Raw genomic sequence first — 11,093 nt, 5'->3', positions numbered from 1 at the left:
GAGGGGTGGGAATTTTAGAGTCTCCAGTAGGACTGGGTTGTTAGTTGATCCAAGCCAAAACTTTCTCTTTTTATCAAACCTGCAGTTGTTGAACTTACAATCTCTTTCTTCCTTTTCTGGGGCTTATTGATGAGTTTCTCTAGACAGAGGTTTGGCTGCTCTTGGTCCCTTTCAGGGCAGCACTCCTTGTGAAAATATCAGCAAGGTGATTTCCCTTAACTGCAGAGTATCAAGTTTAGAATGCCCCAGAATCTTACTTATAGCTAAAGTGACAGGTAAAAGTAATGCATCTAATAATTCCTGAACATAGAAGCCATTTTAATTTTATTTCAGATGGAAGTAAGGAAGCCACACTGCTTCTAGAACATTCCCAAATCACAAGCTACTCCAAGAACATATCTACTATCAATATAAATATTGGCAATTTTGTCCTTGGGTAAAATACAAACCAGTGTAAGAGCATATAATTCAGCCTGTTGAGCTGAAATAGCCATAGGTATAGATGCTGCCTCAACAACATCAAAAAGAGTAGAATAGCATACCCAGCACAATATTTGCCATTGTCATCTTTTATATAAGAACCATCAGTGAACCATGAGAAGTCAGCGTTACCCGAAGGAGTATCCTGCAGATCATCACAGGGAGTCAGGAGGTAATCTATCAGCATTAAGCAGTTGTGAGGGGCTTTGTCAGTGATAGAGGGGAGAAAAGTGGGGTTAAGGTTATTATGGTGTAAGAGTTATGTGAGGAGCAGTTAACAAAAGGATTTCACTAGAGGTGAAGCAGCTGGCTGGGTAATGTTGAGTGTGATGAGAATTCAGGAGAGCTTTTATTGTATGAGGTACAAATGGTTAAAGGGCATCCCACAAAGATTTTCTCAGTGGTTTAACTAAAGGACAGTGACAGTAATGGCTCTAAAGCAAGGGGGGTATCTCCATCCCACAGGGTCCATTTGCTGATTACAATATCTCAAGGGCATTTCCTTCCTGTTCAGTACAAAAAGAAAAAGAGAAATCTGATTATTGGGTTGCTCAAGGGAGGTAGATTTATTAAACTCTACCTTAAAAGCCTTAAAGTTTATGTCATCTGGCTCTTCCTATACTATGGGTCAGGCTTGTTATTCTTTAGTAAAACGTACAGAGGCTGATCTGTAAGAGAGAAATATGGAATCCAATTTTAGCAATAACCAACTAGATGGAGAAAACCTCACAGTTGATGCTTACTTCAGGGTTTTGGGAAACTTAGGACATCATGAGGTCTACGTGGATCTAGTTCTAACGATTGTCCTCATATCAGATGCCCTAAATATCAAACCTGGGTTTGGGCAAACTGCAAATTTTCTTTGATGACCTTATGTCCCTTTGAGGCTAAAAGTTTAAGCAATGGATGTGGTCTTCCTGTGAGGAGCCTGAGAAGGAGAACAAAGAAGCAAATAACCTACATATTGCAACAAAGTAGAACCTCTAGGGAACTTTATATCACCCATATCACCCTTCAGGATTTGTGAGAAATAAGAAGGACTTTCAGTAAAACTTCGAGGCATTACTATCCAGGTGAATTGTTTTTCTTCCCAAGTGAAGCCCAAAAGGTATTGGGTAGCTTCATCAACTGGAATACTAAGGAATGTACTGCTTAAATCAGTCATAATAAAGAATTGACATCTGGTGGGAATAGATGTTAGTAGTGAATGAAGGTTAGCAACAACAGGGTGTTGAGGGATAACAATGTTGTTTATTGACCCTGAACTAACCTCCACCCTTGGCTCTTAGGTTTTCATACTGGTAAAATGGAATTGTTATGTGGGCTAGCAGTACAAGGCATAATGAAGCCTAGAAGTTTGTAATCTTCTATTATGGGCTTTATACACTGAAGGGCTTCTTTACTTATAGGGTGTTGACTGATTCTGGAGAGAGGTTTTGAGGCCTCTATTTGAATCCTGATGGGAGGTGTGCTGTGAATTTTGCCAATATCAGTTGGATATTTTGCCTATAAAGAGGGTGGTAGCAATTCAAAAGGGACAAGTGATCAGTGTTTCCAAGAGTCAGTTCTGGTATCATTAGAGACAGAACAAATAAGAAGGTCAAAAGGTCATTTAGTTCAGTTTGATGATTGCTGTTAAATTCCAGAGTTTTTCTCTCCTGTTGGGGAAAAAAAATCTGGCATCATGCTTCTCTAAGAAGTATTAGCCTAATAAATGAGTAGGGGCAGAGGAACTAAGAAGGAAATGGTGTGTTTCTCTCAAAGGGCCTAAGTAAAATAGAATGGGTTCAGACACAGGGACCTGTTGAGGTTTATTAGAGATCCCCGCTATTTGAACTGCTTTAGTACTCTGAAGTAGGGGCTTCTTTATAGTATTGGTGTTGAGCACCAAAAATGTGGCTCCAGTGTCAATTAGGACTGGAAGAGATTCATCCCCAATCTGGAAAAATGTTTGTCCAAACCAATCTAGAGGTAGGATAGGGAAAAGTCTCTGTAGTTCTTCAGAGTCCTGTCATTGAAAATTGGGAGGACATTAGAAAGGCTGGTTAGAGGGCTGAAGGTGCCTAAAGCACTTAAATTTATAACAACCTCTTTCCCAATATCCTGGCTCTTTGTAATAATAGCAGAAGCTAGGAGTGTTTTGGTTTTGTTTAGCAGCCTTCATTTGTTGGTGTTGAAGATTAAGAATTTTGGCAGTCTTCTTGTGAAGTGACTCATCTAGAGTGTGAGAGAGCTGGTTTGTTGGATTAAGTAAATCTGGAGTAGACATAGTTTCCCATTCCATCCTGGCCCTTTTTGCTAGAATGGATAGGTCCAAGTTCAATCCATTAATAATCATAGAGTTAAAAGCTACCCAGGTGGAATCAACATCAAAGGTGGACCAGAATTTTCTTCAAAAATAATCTAAAGTCAGTTGTAATAGTCATGATTGGATTCCTCAGATTTTTATGTGCAAGTCTAAATTTTGTTCCAATCAGTAGCCCTAGGAATTGCCTAGTGAAGTCACCTAGCAAATGCCCAAGTCTGATCATATAATAAGTTAGTGGACTGGTCTACCAGTTGTAATCCTAGAGACCTTTCAAGATTTTCCCAATTAATAGTTTTCACCCAGTGCTGGGCCTGACTTTCACTGGCAAGCATATGAACTAGCTAATGAAATTCAGAGAAGCCACGTTGATAAGTTTAAATTTCTCAGGAAATATGTAAGGATCTTCAGTTACTCTGGGGAAATCTTGGACCAATGGTTCACAATTCAGCTTTAGTCCAGGGAATATTAAAAAAAAAATAGGGGTTTAGCCTCTGGATCCTCAAAATGTTTAATTTTAAAGGGATGGGTTTTATTAAGTTCATAGGAAAAGGGAGTGGGAAGAGTTTCAGAGAAAAAGAAAAGTTTGGAGAGAGAATCAGTATGGGGGAATCAAGGGTCTGGAGGAGGCATAGGTGGTATAGAAGGGTCAGAAGTAGAGGGTACCAGAGGCAGAGTCTGATGAGGAGACAAGGGAAAGAGACAAGATGGAGCTGGAGGGGGAGCATGTGTCCAAGAAGCAAAGGAAGGAGAGTCTGAGGCTTCAAGAGCATTTTTATCTTCTAAGTGTTTGTTTGCCTCAGTTAATCTTAAAGTCTTACTTTGCAGAGAGGCAATTTTAGACTTCTGATACCATTGGGAAGCCTCAAAATAACAATTGAAAAAAGCATTCCACTCAGTTCTGGAAATTTTTGAGCCATTGTAGTCCAATTCAGTTATAAGGAAATTAACTATGGGATTTCAAAAGTTCCCCATAATGGTCACTGATATTCTGAATTGCCTTTGGTCGGGTTGGTCCATTTTATTAAAAATGTGTGTGAGGAAAGATCGCGGTTTTTAAATATTAAATTGGCTAGAGTCCCTATAGTGGGTGCACCCTCAAAATATTTAGTTACCTGGGATCTCGTTTCTCAGAAGTTTCTCTCTAGAGTAAAAGAATAATTTTTAATAGGTCAAACATCTTACAGCTTAAACAGCTCAATTCAAACAGCTTTCAAGCTAGTACCAGCCAATTCTAAGGTTAACAGTTTGGTTTTGGAGGAGCCAAACCAAAGGCTTTTTTTCAGCCAGTGTCCAGAGAATAGCCTATTCCTTTGGAATAGGCTGATGGCTTAACCGTCACTATTTCAGTAAAGCAGCTCCTGTTCCCTAAGGAATGTGCTGAGGGTTTCTCAGCCAGTTTTAGCTGAAATAGTCTTATCTCAAAATCAGACCCATATGCAGAACAAGGCCTTAACCAGAAAAATTAAACTTTAAAATAAATCCCAAATAAAGTCAGGAGAGCTTCAACTGCAAAGAGGGTGTGAGCTTGGATCCTGAAAAAGACACATCTTCAAATTCTAGGGTCAGTAAGGAAAGCAGTGAGTGACAGTTGTGGGTTTCATACCCATTTGCTTATCTGCCCTCGAGCCTTCAGGGGTCTTCAGTGGTCCCCCATATGGGTCACCAAAATTTTGACCTGAAATAAGTAGACTGCCTTTTATATCTCCAGTAAGATGGGTTTATCTGGAATCAGCAGAGAATTGCAGTTCACGGTTTGTATCCATGGTGAGTCATGTGCAAGTCCCTGCACATCAAGGAAAAGAGAACACTTTTATAGGTGAAAAAGAGGAAGTTGGGAGGGATATAGTAAACAGAGTCCATGGCTTTTCATTGGCTGAGTCTGTAACGGGAAAGAAGAGGAGTCTTTCTTCTTACTTTGGGCAGTTCTATCTTCTCAGTCATGAGAGCTCCCCCTTTTTGTCTCCCAACCCTATTTAATTGAGGTTTCACTTTATTAATTTTTTATATTTCTGCAAACCATCTCTTTGAAATTTGTCAATTTGTTCTAATTGCTACAACATACTCTTTTTCCTCTTGTTTAGATATAGAGTTTTTTTTTTTTTTTTTTTGCTGTACGCGGGCCTCTCACTGTTGTGACCTCTCCCGTTACGGAGCACAGGCTCCGGACACGCAGGCTCAGCGGCCATGGCTCATGGGCCCAGCCGCTCTGCAGCATGTGGGATCTTCTCGGACCGGGGCACGAACCCATGTCCCCTGCATCGGCAGGCGGACTCTCAACCACTGTGCCACCAGGGAAGCCCTAGATATAGACTTTTTAAGTATTTCTATCCTGAACTCTTCCCCACCCAACCTGGTTCCACATGTTCTTCTTTGTTGATCACATAGCCAGTTGGTGGCGCACAGTCAGGTAAAGGAATCTAAACTAAGGGTAAAATAAGGGAAGCAGAGCTCTCTGTGTGCCCCTATACAGGCAAAGTTGTCTCCTCTTTTGCTCCTTTTCAATATCATGCTGGAAATTCTAGCTAATGTAATTAGACATAAATAAATAATTAGATCGATTGATTGATCGATAAATAAATAAATAAATAAATGGTATACAGAATGGGAAGAAAGAACTGAAGTTGTCTTTGTTCACAGATGACATGACTGTTAATGTAGAAAACATAAAAGAATCAACCAAAAAATCTAATATGTGATCAATAGCAAGGTTTTAGGATACAGAGTTAATATACAAAAGTTAATAGCTTTCTTATATACAAGCAATGAACAAATGGAATTTGAAATTAAAAATGCAATACCATTTATAAAAGCAACCAAAAAAAATGAAATACTTAGGTATAAAACTAACAAAATATGTACAAGATCTACATGAGGAAAACGACAAAACTGCTGAATAATATGAAAGAAGAACTGAATAAATGAGGAGATATTCCATGTTCATGGTTAAAAAGACTCAGTGTTGTCAAGATGTCAGTTATTTCCAAATTAACCTGTGGATTCAATGCAATTCCAAAATCCCAGAAACTTATTTTGTGGATAAAGGCACATTGATTCTAAAGTTTATATAGAGAGGAATAACCCAGCATAGCAAGCACAATATTGAAAGAGAAGAACAAAGTTGGAGGACTGACACTACCTGACTTAAAGACTTACCATAAAGCTGTAGTAATAAAGACAATATTAGCAAAAGAATTAAATAGATCAACTAGATCAATGGATCAGAATAGAGAGCCCAGAAATAGTACCCCATAAATGTAAGCAGTTGATCTTTGACAAAGGAGCAAAGGCAACACAATGAAGCAAAGATAGTCTTCTCAAAAAATGATGTTGGAACAACTGTATATTCACATGCAAAAGAATGAATCTAGACATAGACTTCATACCCGTCAGAAAAACTAACTAAAAATGAATCACACACCTAAAGGTAAAACAGAAAACTGTAAAGTTAGAAGATATCACAGAACAAAGTCTAGTGTTGGGTGTGGTAATGACTTTTTAGATACAACACTGAAGGTACAGTACATGTGAGAAATAATTGATAAGCTGGACCTCATGAAAATTTAAAACTTCTCTGTGAATGTCATTTTCAAGAGAATAAGAAGACAAACCACACACTGAAAAAAAATGTGAAAATGACACATCTTTAAAGGACTGCTCTGCAAAATACACAAAGAACTTTTAAAACAGCCATGAGAAAACAATCTGATTTTAAAATGAGCCAAAGACCTGGGCAGATACCTCAACAAAGAAGATATACACATGGCAAGTAACCATATGAAAAGATTCTTCACATCATGTGTCATCAGGAAAAAACAAAACAACAATGAGATTACGCTACGTATTTTTTCAGAATGGTCAAAATCCAGAAAACTTACAACACCAAATGCTGATGAGGTTGTGGATCAACAGGAACTCTCATTCCTTGCTGGTGGGAATGCAAAATGGTTTAGCCACTTTGGAAGACAGTTTGGCAGTTTCTTACAAAACTAAATACGGTTTTACCATACAATCCATCATTCATGCTTTTTGTTATTTACCCAAATGAGTTGAAAACATATGCATGCATAAAAACCTACACATGTGTGCTTTTAGCAGCTTTGTTCAAAATTGCCAAAACTTGGAAGTAACCAAAATGTTCTTCAGCAGCTGAATGGGTAAATAAACTGTGGAATGCCCAGAAAATGGAATATTATGCAGTGCTAAAAAGAAATGAGCTGTTAAGTCATGAAAAGACATGGGGGAAACAAATTAATATCAATAGTTGAAAGAAGCCAATCTGAAAAGTCTACATAATATATGTTTCCAACTATATGACATGATGGAAAAGGCAAAACTATGGAGATAGTATAAAGGTCAGTGGTAGGCAGGGTTTTGGGGTGGGGGAAGTGATAAATAGGTGGAGCACAGAGGATTCTTAATGCAGTGAAAATACTCTGTATGATAAATACATGTCATTATATATTTGTCTAACCTCATAAAATGTCCAACACCAAGAGTAAACCATTATGTAAATTATGGACTTTTGGTGAGTATGATGTGTTGATGTAGATACATCAGTTGTAACAAATGTGCCGCTCTTTTGGGGATATTGATAATGGGTCAGTCTATGCACATATGGGACAGGGGATATATTGGAAATCTCTGTACCTTCCTCTCAGTATTGCAGTGAACTTTACACTGCTTTTTTTAAAAATATCGTTTTAATTAAAAAGTAACAGTTGGGTACATTTGTGTAGATTTATTTCTGGACTCTTTATTCTGTTCCACTGATCTGTGTATCTATCCCTCCACCAGTACCACACAGTCTTCATTACTGTAGCTATAAATTGACTTGAAATCAGGTAGACTGATTCCTCCTACTTTACTTTTCTTTTTTAAAATTGTTTCAGCTTTTCGAGTTCCTTTGCCTTTCCATATAAAATCTAGGATAATATTGTCTATATCTATAAAAACTATTTCTGGAATGTTGTTATGAATTGCATTACACCTGTGTATCCCACTGTATATATGCACTGAATCTTCTTTATCCATTCATCTATCGGTGGACATTTAGGTTGCTTCCATGTTCTGGCTATGTGAGAGTGCTGCAGTGAACGTTGGAGCGCATGTGCCTTTTTGAATTATGGTTTTCTTAGGGTATATGCCCAGTAGTGGGATTGCTGGGTCATATGGTAGTTCTATTTTTTTTCTTTTTCCTACCTTTATTGGCCAGCAGGCTACTTGAGGGGGATGAAGCAGGAGGAGAGGGTGGCCCCAGTGCCAGGCCGGCTGTGCTTCATGGGCTTGTAAGTGATGGATAACTCACCTAGGTAGTGGCTGGTCATCTCAGGCTTGATTTCCACCTGGCTGAAGGTCTTGCCATGGTAGCCGCTCACCATGCTGCCCATCATCTCGGTCAGGATGATCATGTCGCGCAGGTGCGTCTTCACCAACTCAGGCTTCTCCATGGGTGGCACCTCCTTCCTGGCCTTGTGCAGCCACTTCAGCAGCAAGTGCTGCTTCCTATGGAGGCCGCAGTTCAGCCACTGCTGCTGCCTCACACTGTACGGCTGCATCAGCTGCTCACGGGACATGTCCGGCAGCTGGTTGAAGTTCATGCAGTGGTAGGTGAACTTGAGGAAGGTCCACTTCTTCTTCTGTTCCACTTCCGCCATCTTGTTGGCTCTTCAGAAAGCCAGTTTTAGTTTTTTGAGGAGCCTCCATACTGTTCTCCATAGTGGCTGTATCAATTTACATATTACTCAGCCATAAAAAGTAACAAAATAGGGTCATTTATAGAGATGTGGATGGGCCTAGAGTCTGTCATACAGAGTGAAGTAAGTCAGAAAGAGAAAAACAAATATCAAATATTAATGCATATATGTGGAATCTAGAAAAATGGTACAGATGAACCTACTTGCAGGGCAAGAATAGAGACACAGATGTAGAGAATGGATGTGTGGACACAGAAGAGGGAAGCGGGGATAAATTGGGAGACTGGGATTGACATATATAGGCTACATATGTAAAACAGAGAGCTAGTGGGAACCTGCTGTATAGCAGAGGGAGCTCAGCTCGGTGTTCTGCGATGACCTAGATGGGTGGGATGGGGGGGGATGGGGGGGATGGGAGGGAGGTCCAAGAGGGAGGGGATATAGGTATACATATAGCTGATTCACTTCATTGTACATCAGAAACTAACACAACATTGTAAAGCAATTATACCCCAATTAAAAAAAAAATGAACACCTCTGGAAAAATAAAAAACAACCCTGTATATCAATTTTAGATGAACTTCAAAAATTAGTCTCCAAATCAATCAGTATCTATTATTATGACCTTTAGAACAGTGTTAAAATCTCGCTTGACTTTTTATTAAGGTAATGTGTGTCTGTTTCATTAAATTATAAACTAATTCAGGAGAGGTGATCTTTCAGTATCCATGCATATGTTTCTAAGGTCTAGCTTGTTGGTGTGCAAGAGGAGATATTCAGTAAATCTTTACTTTAAAAATTGCATTAGAATTATTAACTTTAGCAAGTTGCATTACACTCTCAACATTTATTTTCCAATGCATTACTCAGTATTCAAAATAAAGCCATCCTTTTAAATCTTGATTCATTCCTATTTCCTCCATGATGATACCCTTTCATGTACTACTTTTGGTAGTTTAGAAAATACTTCCATTTGTCTGACAGTTAATTTCATGAGCACATCAAAACTTATTTTAAATTTTGTCTTTTTATATGTAGGCTTTGAGAGAAATTGTTGGTTAATATCTAGGAATTTACATCTACAAATTTATGTTAACAGATCAGTTATTTACAAGGGACAACTGGAGAATCAATCAATTGGATTTTTTTCTCTCTGTTGTCTATGTAAAGCCTAAGATTACAATGCACTCTTCAACATTCATTTTTCTCCTTACCTTTTTCAAGTCAATTCTACTTTTGTAAAGCTATGTTAGCCATTTATGTTTTTTTGTTGTTTTCCACAAGTTCTAAAACAACCCACGGACCATACAAAAATAATGGTGCTCTATTATATTTTTTATTGTGGGTTACGTATTACCATAGGCAACTTTTCTTACTATTAATAATATTCCTCTCCTCTATTTTCATATATTGTGCATTCTTCTAGATCTTATGTAAATTCTTTACTGATCAAACATACCTGATAAAGTCTCTTCTGTTTATGCATAATATTCAATCCAGTGAATCATTTAAAGGGGAATTAAGTCTGCAATTTCTTGACAGTGCTTTTATTGCCATTTAACTGTTACTTAAATATTGCCTTTTTTTTTTTTTTTACTTCTATTCGTATACTTTGCTTTTCCTCCCAGCTGTAGATTCCTGGAAATCTACAGTATGTAGTATATTATAAATACATAATTATTATTTGATTTGAATAATATGTATACTCCAAGAGCACAATAAATGGTCACTTGCAACCCCAAGGCTGCGCCTTAAAAGCCTTTAGCAGTATCTTTCTTTTATTCTTATCTTGAGAATATTGACCAAGTAATTGTTCAGGGTATTTTTATTGCAGTGAATATTCACATGATCAGATCATATGATGGTTAAGGGTTTAACTCTCTGGTCAGATGGTTTCCATTCAAATTTTTGCTACATTTTTCTTATTACTCCTGTGACTGTCAGTTAATTGTTTAACCTTTCTAATATATATTCATAATAAAGATAGTAAAATTATTTTATTGTAATAAAGTTGTATAGTACTTGTGATTAAAATAAGTGTCAAATTTTTCTTTGATCAAATTTCAGTAAATATCATGCATTTTTGAGAAACGTATCTTTACTTCATTGCTGTGAGGATGAAATGAAGACTTTGTTGTGAGAATGAAGTGAGGCTATGTATGCAAAGCACTTGGTATGTGCTTGTAGTATAGTAAGTATATGATAAATGTTACTTTTTTAATAATTTTATTTTATTTATTTATTTTTGGCTGCGTTGGGTCTTTGTTTCTGTGCACAGGCTTTCTCTAGTTGCGGTGAGAGGGGGCTACTCTTTGTTGTGGTGCATAGGCTTCTCATTGCGGTGGCTTCTTTTGTTGCAGAGAACAGGCTCTAAGCACGCAGGCTCAGTAGTTATGGCACGTGTGCTTAGTTGCTCCGCGGCATATGGGATCTTCCCAGACCAGGGCTCGAACCCATGTCCCCTGCATTGGCAGGCAGATTCTTAACCACTGTGCCACTAGGGACGTCCTAGATGTTACTTTTTATTAGTAGTATATCTTTAAAGTGAATGCTTTTTTTCTATTCACAAGTTACATTGTACAAAAGACTGCAATTATTTGGGAGAATGTTAC

General features: G+C 38.0%; 1 pseudogene; it reads right to left on the bottom strand.

Moving 5' to 3' along the window:
* Nucleotides 1–7,123: 7,123 nt before the first annotated feature.
* Nucleotides 7,124–8,516, bottom strand: LOC149747859 (small ribosomal subunit protein uS19 pseudogene; annotated as a pseudogene).
* Between the last annotated feature and the right edge of the window lie 2,577 nt (nt 8,517–11,093).

The sequence above is a fragment of the Delphinapterus leucas genome, chromosome 12, assembly GCF_059928025.1.
Source record: "Delphinapterus leucas isolate spDelLeu-1000000601 "Yukka" chromosome 12, BTC_Dleu_Yukka2, whole genome shotgun sequence".
Classification (NCBI taxonomy): domain Eukaryota; kingdom Metazoa; phylum Chordata; class Mammalia; order Artiodactyla; family Monodontidae; genus Delphinapterus; species Delphinapterus leucas.
The sequence above is the reverse complement of the archived record's forward strand: the minus strand, read 5'-3'. Positions and strand labels throughout refer to the sequence as shown.